Source organism: Pecten maximus, chromosome 7, assembly GCF_902652985.1.
Source record: "Pecten maximus chromosome 7, xPecMax1.1, whole genome shotgun sequence".
In the NCBI taxonomy this organism is placed as follows: domain Eukaryota; kingdom Metazoa; phylum Mollusca; class Bivalvia; order Pectinida; family Pectinidae; genus Pecten; species Pecten maximus.
Genome location: NC_047021.1, coordinates 32,524,336 through 32,537,371, shown reverse-complemented (window position 1 = coordinate 32,537,371; position 13,036 = coordinate 32,524,336). Strand labels below are relative to the sequence as shown.

The window sequence follows — 13,036 nt, the reverse complement described above, 5'->3', positions numbered from 1 at the left end:
TCATTAAGGAGTGCAACATTATTGTGTAATCAAATCAATATAAAATGAAGGAGGAAAGGATGACCATTCCTTAATAATTTTTGCAATTGTTGCCACAGCATGGCTCTTATTTTCTTTATAAGGAATGTGTGGGTGATAAATAGGACAAGTACAAGTTTGTTTGCTGGATTTAACGCCCCATGGACAGTCAGGGTCATTTTGAGGTAGGGTTTCCTTGTAGTAGTTGGTGAATACCTCACTAAACAACATACAGGAGGGACTATTGTGCTCCTATATATCTATTGTCATATGACCACCTAAGGTCTAGTGACAGTCAGTGAGTTAAGATCACTTACTCAGCTGAAGTGATTTGGTTGAAATATACTGAGGTATATATAGACTTTATGTTCTAGTCTAATGAATATACACAGAATTATGTCATTTGCAGAACAGGAGATCAACATATGAAGTTGTATACAGGGAGGCACTTGGCATGCCATGCAATTAGGGTAAAGTGTCTCACCCATGGACACAACCGTGAAAGCACAGACCAGTGTTACATGCTGTCAAAGTTTATAATTAGTACCTCTACACTCTCTGACCTCATTATAGAGTGCAAGGTCAGGGTTATTCCAAAAATTGCTGTAATTTATATGCTATCCTGCATGATAGCTCTAACATCATAATTGGTTTGGTTATTGCAGTTTCTGTAAGAGACCTGTATTATATGCATTAGTTATTGCAGTTTCTGAATAAAACCTATGTTTTATGGTATGTGTTGGTTGTTGCAGTTTCTATAAGAAACCTATGGCTATTTCACCGGACAATTACATATTCTGTGAGAAACCTATTTTATATATGGCTGGTTGTCTACGGTTCAATAAGACATTGTAACATGATAATTTATAACATCAAGCTGTTCTGTGCCTAGTTGTCATCATGCACATAATAATGACAGTAATGGCCACCATCCACTCCAAGGAAGTGGACAACCATATTGACAAACGTAAAATCAACACCTTCCTACATGTCGATGAGAGATATGATAGTCCCATGTGTTTTTATTGTTCTGTGCTTTCACGACATCTTGGCAAAATAATATAATATAATATATAGCATACACTATATACTTTTGTAACCGATATAAATGTGCTTTGCCTGCATTATACTCTTACCATTCTGTGTCCTTATTTGGTCGTACATTATTTTACTGTGAAGAATAAATAATGCCATTGTGAGCGTGGAGTGGTACTATTCTTTGAGTGCAGAGCTATACTATTCTTTAAGGTTTAGCAGTGTCCAGATACAGAATTTAAAATGGTATACATATGCAACAGTTCTGTTTGAGTAGACCAATGATGTAGTAGGAGTCGGTAATCTATACTGTGTAATGAGTAATTTGTCTCTGTTTTACAGGTATATTTGTGTCCTTGGGTGAAGTTGACTAGAGTGATTGGATCCAAACCATACAGAGCTCCATTTGTCCTGCTGGGCTGACCAGCGCTCACAGCACTGACCAAACAAAACACATCTTGTCACTGTAAGTAAATGTTGATTATCCCTGCAGCCATTATATTAGTTTCGTATTGATGAGTTCAGCAGCTGGTCATCTAACACTGGATTGTGCTAATGGATCAGATATTCGCTGAAACCTTTGTGTAAAAAAATAGATTAGCCTTGGTCAGTGTTCAAATCAATTTCATGTATAGATATCACACGATATACATGTACATCCAAATGCCATTTTCTGCAAGGTGTGGTATATACTCTCCCTCAGGAAAGTCACCCTTTTTTCCTCTAACCAAGCAGATTTCCCATGCCTGTAACCTATACATTTTTCTCCCTACACAACCTGTAAAAATCTTCTTTTCTTCTTCTCATTCACATCAGGTACGTTTTCTTCTCATCCCCATCCCAGATTGCCTGTCACTCTCTCTTAGCCTCAATCAGTCCTCCCACCCAGTGTTAAGCTATGGGATTTGATAACGCATCTCTATCGAAGTAAAGTATCTATCGATTTGTCCACCATGTGTTGGAGTAACACATTGTCAACATGAATACTTGTTAGTACCCAAAAGCTTCGCACAACAATACTTTCAGCACCAGGTTAAGTTTTTTAGCCATAAATCTGTAAAACCTAGAACTGGTAATTGACCGTAAACCATGGACAGTTACATAACCACGTCTTCCTTGTTTTGCTCGCAAAAGTGGTACCAGATATAGTATAAAGAAATGAGCTAATTTCATCTTGGCCTGTAGTGCTGGTTTGAGTATGGAGGAGTGGGGAAACCGCCCCCAGCTATTCCCAATACTATGTGTTGAAGTAGGTAGAATTGGTAGTACTGTGGATGGCGCAGGTTGCTCTCTGGTGCCAGGGACACATGTTTATAGTAAAGGTAAAGTATGTGGAGAATCTTCCTACATACAAGCTGCAGCCACAACACATGATTTATGCTGACAGCTGTGATGATCTAGTAATTTATTGTACCGTGATAAACTAGTACAGTATTAGTAGATTGGAGGTGGAAAGGAAGGATCTTGAGAAAATTCATCTGACAATCTGTTATTACATTTGTTTGTCAGACTTTATCTCAAATTAATTATTCAAAAATTGTATTCTGTTGAAGAATGTCTAAAGATTTTCTCTTGCCTTACTGTAAATTTGTTTGATATATGTCTCATTTGATATCATTATTCACTGTGCAATAACAGAAGACACGTACAGGATCCATGCATATTATCGTGACAAACATTTTACCCGTGACGTAAAACGGTGAGGGATGTTGAAAGGTCAGTATTAATCTACATGTGACCAGAAGCTTGCATTTTTATGTAAATGAATACCTACCATGATGCAGAACCACATTCGCTAAAAAAGATGCCCTCGAAATGTACGCAATATTCTGTGCCATTTTACGTCATGGTAATATGTTTGTCACGATAATAGGCATATGCATGGACCCTGTATTGGTGAAATCTGGAAAAATCTGGCAGGCAAGGTCTCTAGTTAATCTGAATTTGTATTGGAACTGGACACAGATTTTATATTATAGAAGTGTGTTAACAAGATAATTATGTACTTTAGTGATATTGAAAAATTCAATAAGAAAAACTTCTAACTGCAAATTTGTAATTAACTTAATTTTTGTACGAAATATACATGAAGAGTTGTAGGCCAATAGAAAGAGTTCAGTAGAGTGCAAGGTTTTTGTTTGTTTTGGGAAGACAAGTCGTGTTTTTTATGGGTAAAATGCAGAGAAAATGTTATAGAGTTATAAACTTTTTAACAGATATCTAGGGTCAATTGAAAGTCCTGCAGGATCATTATAGAATTTACTATTCAATGCCAAAACTAGTGTAATATATTTAAATGCACCTTTAAATATGTGAAGAATTTTATATATGTCACTGTATGGTAGATATCACACAGCCAGGAAAAATTAAAACTCCTTACTCGGAGCTTGTTAACTGGTATTGATGTGACAATTACAATAATCAGCCTCTATGTGCTGCCACCAATTGGTTTCCACTCAAAGGGACATAACTCTCAAATATAGGTGCATTACCTCCATTGACCTCTGACTTCTATATGAAACCATATTTTGTATAGATGGGGAGTTGATATTTCAATTATGGGTTCAGTATATATAATTAAGATGAGCAGAATTAAAACAAGGGACATTTTGGAAATGAGAAGTGGAGAGGATTAGTATTATGTTTACTCAGCTGTATTGATTAGGTAGTGGGCCTAGCCTGGTTAACCAAGGAAAATCCACACTGCTATATACAGGGAGAGCAGTACTGGCCTGTTGTATAAGTCCTATATGTGTTTCTATACATGTCCTCTGTATGTTCCTACACAGTATAGATGTGACACTGTTGTAATTATCATTATACAGTGTGTGTGTGTGTGTGTGTTACAGTTAATTTGATACAAGTCCACTGATCCAATGACACCTTGTGCATTTATGAGGAAACCGATTAAATGCATTGGTGTATTAATTGAACATCTCTGATGATAAGAAGGGTTGGGGTGATAGGATTACACCCAACAGGATACGTATGACAATGTCTTACACTTTGTTTGTGGGGTTGTGTATGTGTAAATAGAGGTACAGGGTTTCCGTTATAAACACACATTACACATAAGTTAACACTTAATATCTGCAGACACAGTTTTAATACTCTCGCCTTAATATCTGCAGACACAGTTTTAATACTCTCGCCTTATCACTGGGCTTCATAAATGATCATTTTATTAAAAAAAAGGTATAGTGCTTTTGTTAGAGTTACTGGGTAAGAGTGGAACAAATTAAGATATCTGATTTATTTTACACATTTATCTAAATTATACATGAATTGTAAATGATTCACTAAACTGTTGGTTTATACAGGTCTTCAGATTATACAGGGTTACACAGAAATGTATACAGTGGGACCTAGTTGTCTGGTTTATACAGGTGTCCAGATTGTACAGGGTTAAATAGAAATGTATACAGTGGGACCTAGTTGTCTGGTGTATACAGGTGTCCAGATTGTACAGGGTTACATGGAAATGTATACTGTGGGACCTAGTTGTCTGGTGTATACAGGTGTCCAGATTGTACAGGGTTAAATAGAAATGTATACAGTGGGACCTAGTTGTCTGGTGTATACAGGTGTCCAGATTGTACAGGGTTACATGGAAATGTATACTGTGGGACCTAGTTGTCTGGTGTATACAGGTGTCCAGATTGTACAGGGTTAAATAGAAATGTATACAGTGGGACCTAGTTGTCTAGTTTATACAGGTGTCCAGATTGTACAAGGTTACACAGAAATGTATACAATGGGACCTAGTTGTCTAGTTTATACAGGTGTCCATATTATACAGGGTTACATATAAATGTATACAGTGGGACCTAGTTGTCTGGTTTGTACAGGTGTCAAGATTATACAGGGTTACACAAAAATGTTACTATGGGACCTAGTTTTCTGGTTTATACAGGTGTCCAGATTATACAGGGTTCCATAGAAATGTTACTGTGGGACCTAGTCGTCTGGTTTATATATGTGTCCAGACTATACAGGTTTAGAAATGTGGGAGCCTTTTGGTTTATAAAGGTGTCAAGATTATACAGGGTTTCACAGAAATGTATACAGTGGGACCTAATTGTCTGTTTTATACAGGTGTCCAGATTATACAGGGTAACATAGAAATGTATTTAGTGGGCCCTAGTTGTCTGGTTAATATATGTGTCCAGACTATACAGGGTTAGCTAGAAATGTGGGAACCTTTTGGTTTATAGAGGTGTCCAGATTTGGTTAATACAGGCTGGCTATAATATATAGCTAGGTGTCCAGATTATACAGGTTTACTTAGAAATGTGGGAAAATTTTTGGTTGAAACAGGGATCCAGACAATGTTGTGATTTTAAGCTTTATAGAAATCTGTATAGATGAAGTGATTTGTTTTTAAAGACAAATTCTGCTTAAATGCTTTGGGATCTGGCAATTGTCTAGTGATTGTCTGTCCAAGATAACACAGTTTGTGGTTTGTGGAATAGAACATTGATTATTAACTAAAGCAGAAAGTGTACTTCTTTTGCTACCATGCTACATCAGGTGTAAAAAGTCATTAGCACTGATCACACTGAAAGGATTCTGTATTCAAAAATAATCTTTTTAGTGAAATTTGAATTTCTTTCAATTACAGTTAGAATAATGATTATTTAGATTAACAAACAAGTCAGGAGATGTGAAACCGTTTGCGTAGAAATTATTTGTGATGGATGGTAATCAAATGCTGCCATTTGTTTATTGTACTTCTCGTTTATAAAAATAGTGGTGAAATGATTTTGTTACTGTCGCTAAATAAACCTGTAATTGGTATCACAGCAACTTTCTGTTAGTGTGTATATTGGAAAGAGCACTTGTAGGTAAGTTAATATGAGGCAGCCCGTACAATTACTGCTTTTTGATTTGATGCTAAGTTTTAAAGACATCAAGTTAATTGATCTTCCATATAATATTTTCCTTAACTGACACAGTGTTGCTCATTAGATTTGCGTAGAAGAACTTAAATGAGTTTCAATGTCAATGTATTTCACTCCTTTGAAAATTAAAAAATGTTCACATATCTATTTGTCTTTCTGAAGCCTAGTAGATGAACCAGTACAACACAAATGAACGTAGCAGGACGTTTTTTCTTTGAGAATCTCTCCCACTGGAAATTTCTTTCTCCTTGTTTTATATTTCTCTGTTTTATGATTGGTCGGTAATAGATCATTTGAAAAAAAATTGACGAATAACAATGATTTATAAGTGATTCCTTAAACTTAGTAAAATGTTTATAACTGAATACTTCCTAGTCCAGGACATGTCACAGCGATTGATGTTTCCCTGATCATTTTCCAGGTGCATTTATGCATGTGTGATTCCTTATTTCAGTTTTTGAGTTATCTCCCTTAAATCTTGTTATAATGTATACACTGATGTTCATGTCGTCATTGATCAACTATAATTATAACTGTCATTATGAAAGAATTTGTGTTGAGTCCTTCATATGACACAGAAGAGTTGTATTTGGAACTATTCTGTTTCCTTTGTTGTCTCTAAGAATCTATTAGTATCCTGTATGTATGTAGTGAAATGTATGTATATATTGTATGTTTAAAGCTGCTGACGTATGTATCTTAGATATCTATGCATCATACAGCACTCTAACATACTATTTTCTATATAATTGTCTTATTGTAATTTTATCAATTATTAGAGATAGGTGCTCCAAATATTAGCGAGAAAGCTTAAAACTCATTATTGTTCTAGAGAGTGGGAGTGGTATATGGAGAGTTGCCAGATAAGTAATTATGATCGTCATTTCTTGTTCCTGTAATTTCTGTATGTGTTGTAATCAAGTTTGGTAATTGTATTTAATTTCTTCACGAATCATTATTCCTGGTTATTGCTTTTGTCATTATATTTATTCTATGTCGGCACATTTTTTCGTAATATTGCTTCACAGTAAGGTATCAGATAAATTCCTTGTTATAAGTTTGTCTGGATACAGATCTACACAGTATTTATTTGTGATTTCTTTGTGTGTTTTATGAGGTGTTTTTTTTATGTTTTTCACCAAGTTATTAACAGCGGGCTTCATTTTAAGGTAATATGCTATCTTACACATTGACACTTGTTATTGGTCTTAGAGTTATTTCCCTTTTCTTTTAGGAATATGAGCAACCATATGAAGTGATTTTAGATTCCTCTGAAGTATAGAGGGTAGCATATAAGTCTTAAAAGTAAAGTTTGACAGCAGTACAGGATTTGTTAGGAAGATATGTTTTACTAATATTCCAAACATACTGGCTTTGATAGGAGAAAACATCTTGAGAGAGAAAAAAATGTTATGAGGGTGTAAGGGAGGGTTTCATCTGAAGAAACGACGGATTGTACAAGATTGACCAGAGAATGTTTTAAGAGGGTGTTTTATTATACAGGTTTTATCAGAGAAAATTTAGAGAGTGTTGTTTTATAAAGAATTTTGGTCAGAGAACATTTAGAGAATGTATTATACAGGGTTTTTTGCAACAATATTTAGAGAATGTTGTATTATACAGTGTTTCATCAGAGAACATTTAAAGAGTGTTGTATTATACAGGGTTTTTGCGACGATATTTAGAGAGTGTTGTATTATACAGGGTTTTTTGCGGCGATATTTAGAGTGTTGTATTATACAGGGCTTTTTTGCGACGATATTTAGAGAGCGTTGTATTATACAGGGTTTTTTGCGGTGATATTTAGAGTGTGTTGTATTATACAGGGTTTTTGCGACGATATTTAGAGTGTGTTGTATAATACAGGGTTTTTTGCGGTGATATTTAGAGTGTTGTATTATACAGGGTTTTTGCGAGCGACAGTATTTAGAGAGTGTTGTATTATACAGGGTTTTTGCGAGCGACAGTATTTAGAGAGTGTTGTATTATACAGGGTTTTTGCGACGATATTTAGAGTGTGTTGTATAATACAGGGTTTTTGCGAGCGACAGTATTTAGAGAGTGTTGTATTATACAGGGTTTTTACGAGCGACAGTATTTAGAGAGTGTTGTATTATACAGGGTTTTTGCGACGATATTTAGAGAGTGTTGTATTATACAGGGTTTTTGCGAGCGACAGTATTTAGAGAGTGTTGTATTATACAGGGTTTTTGCGACAGTATTTAGAGAGTGTTGTATTATACAGGGTGTTATAAGAGACTGTATTGTAAGGCGACGGAAGATGTGTTTACTCCAGCAGCTGGTAAAGCCTGACATTGTATTGATTTGGGACATATTGATAGAATCTGGATACCAGGCATTCCACATAGGGATGATCAGACTAAAATACATCTACGGCCATTAATGCAATTTGTTTACGAACACAGAGTCGCAAAATATCAATGTCAAAGATTGTGAAGTTTTACGTTCCCCCTCTCTTTAAAATAGCTATATATGTTCTCCGTATAGATGAAATAATAATTTTACATCGGTTTTGTATTTCATGCTATATATGGCAATCTAAATAGCCATTCAATATTATATTCGTGATCAATATCTCCATTCAATTCAAAATTTCTGTTTTTTCAACCACTATTTTTGGAATGGAAGTAGAATATATATGTAGTTTGAAATGTATAAAAGACATATGTAAAATCGGTGTTTGTGTTTCTGAGAATAAATCTGGGTCATGCTTTGATTTCTGAGCAAACTCGACGAATGCAGATGGAGGCGCAAGTTAGGTAACATAAAGATATAAGCACTGCATCACGAGTCTTGTTCCGATCTGGCCGACTGATCAAGTTCGGCAAAAGAAAATATCAATACCAGTTAGATGGAGTGATGCTTGGTCCTGTAGCCAACAGAGTGTAATGCAATTTTCCTGCTGCTATGGTTCAAATCAAATCGCAGAAAATCTATAAATTCTCATATCTGCTTGTACATCAGAAAATACAAGATAGGGTGTTTACAAGGGACTCTTGTGTTAAATGTCATAGGTCTCTGATTTGAGTGAACACTTTTGTTGGCTTTGTACAAGGACCCAAGCACAATGCTCATGTAAGGACCATCCCTATATCGACTAGAAAAAAAAAAAAAGGAATGGGGAGGGGATGACTTTGGAAATCAATAATTTCCACTAGACTCTTCAGTTTCTTCACAGGTCTGAGTAAAGACGTACACTCTTTTGCCCTTTATCACATTCAATGGTCAGCGAAGAACTGCACACGTTATGATTTGGTAGGGAAAAAATTTAAGCATTGCAAAATAGCTAACTGGGTACCAGGAATTGAACTGCGAACTCAGGATAACATACTGTCCCTTCCAACTAAAATGCCTTGATGTGGTTTGAAGCTCATGAGGCAATTTTGGTTGGTATGATGGGGTGAGATTTCGTTAGTGTGTGTAAGGTTTCCTGTATTAACGATCAATAGAAGAAAGAATGAAATTAAGCGAGTTTATGCTGTCAGCATCCAGTTGAAACTACAAAACTGTAAACGAGGTTTGCTATTCTACTATGTATGGGCTTGATGAGATTTTATTAGCAGTTAGTATTTTTTGCTAAAGGCTTTGCAGAGTAAATCTTTTTAACATTGATTGGAAGAAGATGAAACTGAATAGATTTTTTCATTTATAGTTTTCAGAATAAAAATAATGCTCTTCTGAGGCATAAAGCCTCTGAGGAGTTTGAGTACTGTAAATTTTCCAATTTAAGAATATCTGTGAACAACACCAATGAAAGCAATCACCACTGAAGCGATTGTTTTGTTTTTTCTTCAATTTGAGGGTAATACAAAGGGTCGTTGCTTTTTTGGGGTAAAGAAATTAAATTTATTGTTCTTTTAGTGTGAACATAACACATGTCACGCTTGTCTGGGGAAACACTGTGTCGCATATGGTGGTAATATAGTTTTTGAGCAGACACTGTAATTGCCATAATTGTCAAACAAATGTGTCCGAAGACAAAATTAGAAACACAAGTTCTAGCTAGTATAATTTTGTACTTGTGCATTTCCCAGCATTCTGAAGAAAATTGGCATTTTAAAGGTTAGAGATTGTTGAAATGTATTGAATTTTCCCTGCTTGACAAAGAGACAACAAAGTCTACAAATGTCTCTGTCTGGTACAGAGGGAAAGACAGCCAACTTTTACAGAACCACGACAAGGATCCTTGTCACCACAGGTAGACCGGCCTTGTGAAGGTATCAGTGTCAAATTGTCAGGATAATTTATATGAGTAAAGATTAACCAAAAACATCCGGTATATGTAAAATAAAATGAGATAAATCTCCAGTCTAAAAGCAAAGATCCTGCCAAAAAAAACTTTGTAAATATAATTGTTAGCTCAAGACTATACCGATGTAAAAAAAAGTCTGGAAATATTATGGAAAACTCCATAAGTGGTGATTATGATATTTGATAAATAAAGGTCTTACCTGCAGGTAGAAATTACCAGTAAATAATATAGAGACTACCAGTTAAGTTGGTGGTTAAGGGTCAATAAAGAGGTGAAGTCAGTCTGTGGGTAATGGTTGGTTATAGAGATTAGCAGTAAACATTCTGTGGGTTTTAGTTAACGAGGTAATAATTACTTGTGAATTATTTGTGATTAAGTGAGCCATTATGCAATAACTTTCATTTCTTGGTGTCAAATATCTTAATCAGGGCTAACCTGGGACAAATGAAACTTAGACATGTTAATTCCTCCCAATAGAGTACTGTCTATTCGATTGATGGCCCAGGAAACCATTATGTTACAAAGAGTCAGGCAACATTGATTTTGAGCCTCAGAGGTGAGTTTACCACCTGAAGGCAAGGGGGTGTCTATTTACACAAGTCTGGAGGTGAACTTGGGAACGAAGGAAATCTCTTTTTGAGTGATAGAGAATTATTAAAGTTTAATGATCTGCCCAGATTTGTAGCAGTGTATCTTGACACCCTACCTCTGAAGCTTTGAATGATGCATGAAGTGGCTGGAACCCAAGGAAGAAAACCCCTCAATATGCCATGACTTCCAAATTATCTATGAGCTTTTGTTTGATGTTTTGTCTCTCCCAGTTATTCATTGTTTTGTCTCACCCAGTTATTCATTTTGTCTCCAGTATGTTGTCTGATCTAGCAGTTTGATATTCTATTTCTTCCCAACCATCTGATATTGGTCATTTATGTTTGTACTATATCAACAGTCTGATGTAGCAGTTTGATATTCTATTTCTCCCAACCATCTGATATTGGTCATTTATGTTTGTACTATATAAACAGTCTGATGTAGCAGTTTGATATTCTATTTCTCCCAAGCATCTGATATTGGTCATTTATGTTTGTACTATATCAAGAGTCTCCTTGTCCAGGACATACTGGTATACCAAATTTTGCATGAGACAGGCATTTTGCAATGGCAGTGTCACCAACTAAAATAAGATTTTGTACCTAATTATATATACAGAGCTATAGCCCTTTGTACAATCTGTCACAAAGCTTGCAGGGGATAGAGAAAGAATCTGAGTCTTTCAATCCATGCCACTGGTTATGAAGAATAGTGTTATCCTTATCAGAGTAATGATAGGTGCTACAAGGATTGTGTTCCTTGGACTATACTCGTGTTAAAGAAGCAGCTATAGGGATTGCTGTTTTGAGGATTATTTTGTCTCTCATGGAAGTTTTGATAATATGTTTTCCAGGCACTTGTTGTGTTGATTCTGCCAGCTGTTATTATATACAGGCAGATCCAGAGTGGTGATAGGGTTTTGCTTTCATTGTATACAAAATTTCAACCATTTTCATTGCTCATGCAAGCACCTTTTTCAATACAAATCTTCATCAAACTTCCTACTAATGTTAAAAAGTATTTGTATTTCAGTTACATTTCATGGTACTGCAGTCAATGTTACTGTTGCTTTTTTCACAGAAATATACTATTGTTGTAGATTTTTTTTGCTGATTTTTTTTTATAGGAAACCACACACAAGAGTTTGGAATTGTCAACAATTCTTGTGGTTTTTGTCAAGGTCATAAGTCAAGGTCATTGTAAATCTTGTATTGACATACTTCGTCGCTATATGCTCACTGTCTCCTGGTCCCCTGACAATTAAAAACTGGTCCTCTAGTACATTTAGATCAAGACAGGACATCTTTTTGCTGGTATGAAATATAAGTTTGATTCTGGCTGTGTCAGGAAGAACCGTATACATGTAGTTGTGATTTGTCTTCATGCATGGAACACATTTCTCCATCTAGTTCTGTACAAGATAAAAAAAAATAATGATTGTGCCAGCATTTTCTAAATATAGGTTTGGGATTATACCTTTGGGAAGAACAATTGTGTGGTGATTACAACGATGAAATGTAGGAGGTAAAATAAATCAATCACACTTCTGCACAGAAATAAATTATGTTTCCACATGATCCTTGATGGAGTCAGTGCTCTTGTCACCGTGGACGCCTAGACAACATGGCCATTGATCGTAGGTTGGCCATGGCTGCTGGGAAATGGAGGGTGTGTGTCTACAGCATGCTGGAGTGTCTTGTCACTGGGAAATGGAGGGTGTTTGTCTACAGCTTGTTTGAGTGTCTTGTACTGGGAAATGGAGGGTTAGTGTCTACAGTAAGGGATGTTGTCATATACTGGGGAAAGGAAAGGTTGGTGTCTACAGCAAGCTGGGGTGTCTAATGGGAAATGAAAGGTTGGTGTCTACAGCAAGTTGGGGTGTCTAATGGGAAAGGAAAGGTTGGTGTCTACAGCAAGCTGGGGTATCTATAATGGGAAAGGAAAGGTTGGTGTCTACAGCAAGCTGGGGTATCTAATGAGAAAGGAAAGGTTGGTGTCTACAGCAAGTTGGGGTGTCTAATGGGAAAGGAAAGGTTGGTGTCTACAGCAAGCTGGGGTGTCTAATGGGAAAGGAAAGGTTGGTGTCTACAGCAAGCTGGGGTGTCTAATGAGAAAGGAAAGGTTGGTGTCTACAGCAAGCTGGGGTGTCTAATGAGAAAGGAAAGGTTGGTGTCTACAGCAAGCTGGGGTGTCTAATGAGAAAGGAAAGGTTGGTGTC

General features: G+C 36.1%; 1 protein-coding gene across 7 annotated transcripts in view; it reads left to right on the top strand.

The window, feature by feature from the left end:
- Positions 1–13,036, top strand: part of LOC117330606 (plasma membrane calcium-transporting ATPase 2-like) — a 172,651-nt gene that overhangs the window by 31,295 nt on the left and 128,320 nt on the right. For all 7 annotated transcript variants that reach the window (XM_033889029.1, XM_033889031.1, XM_033889023.1 and 4 more), the window contains exon 3: positions 1,396–1,519. The gene's annotated coding sequence lies outside the window, so the exon portion shown is untranslated. The remainder of the gene's footprint in view (positions 1–1,395; positions 1,520–13,036) is intronic.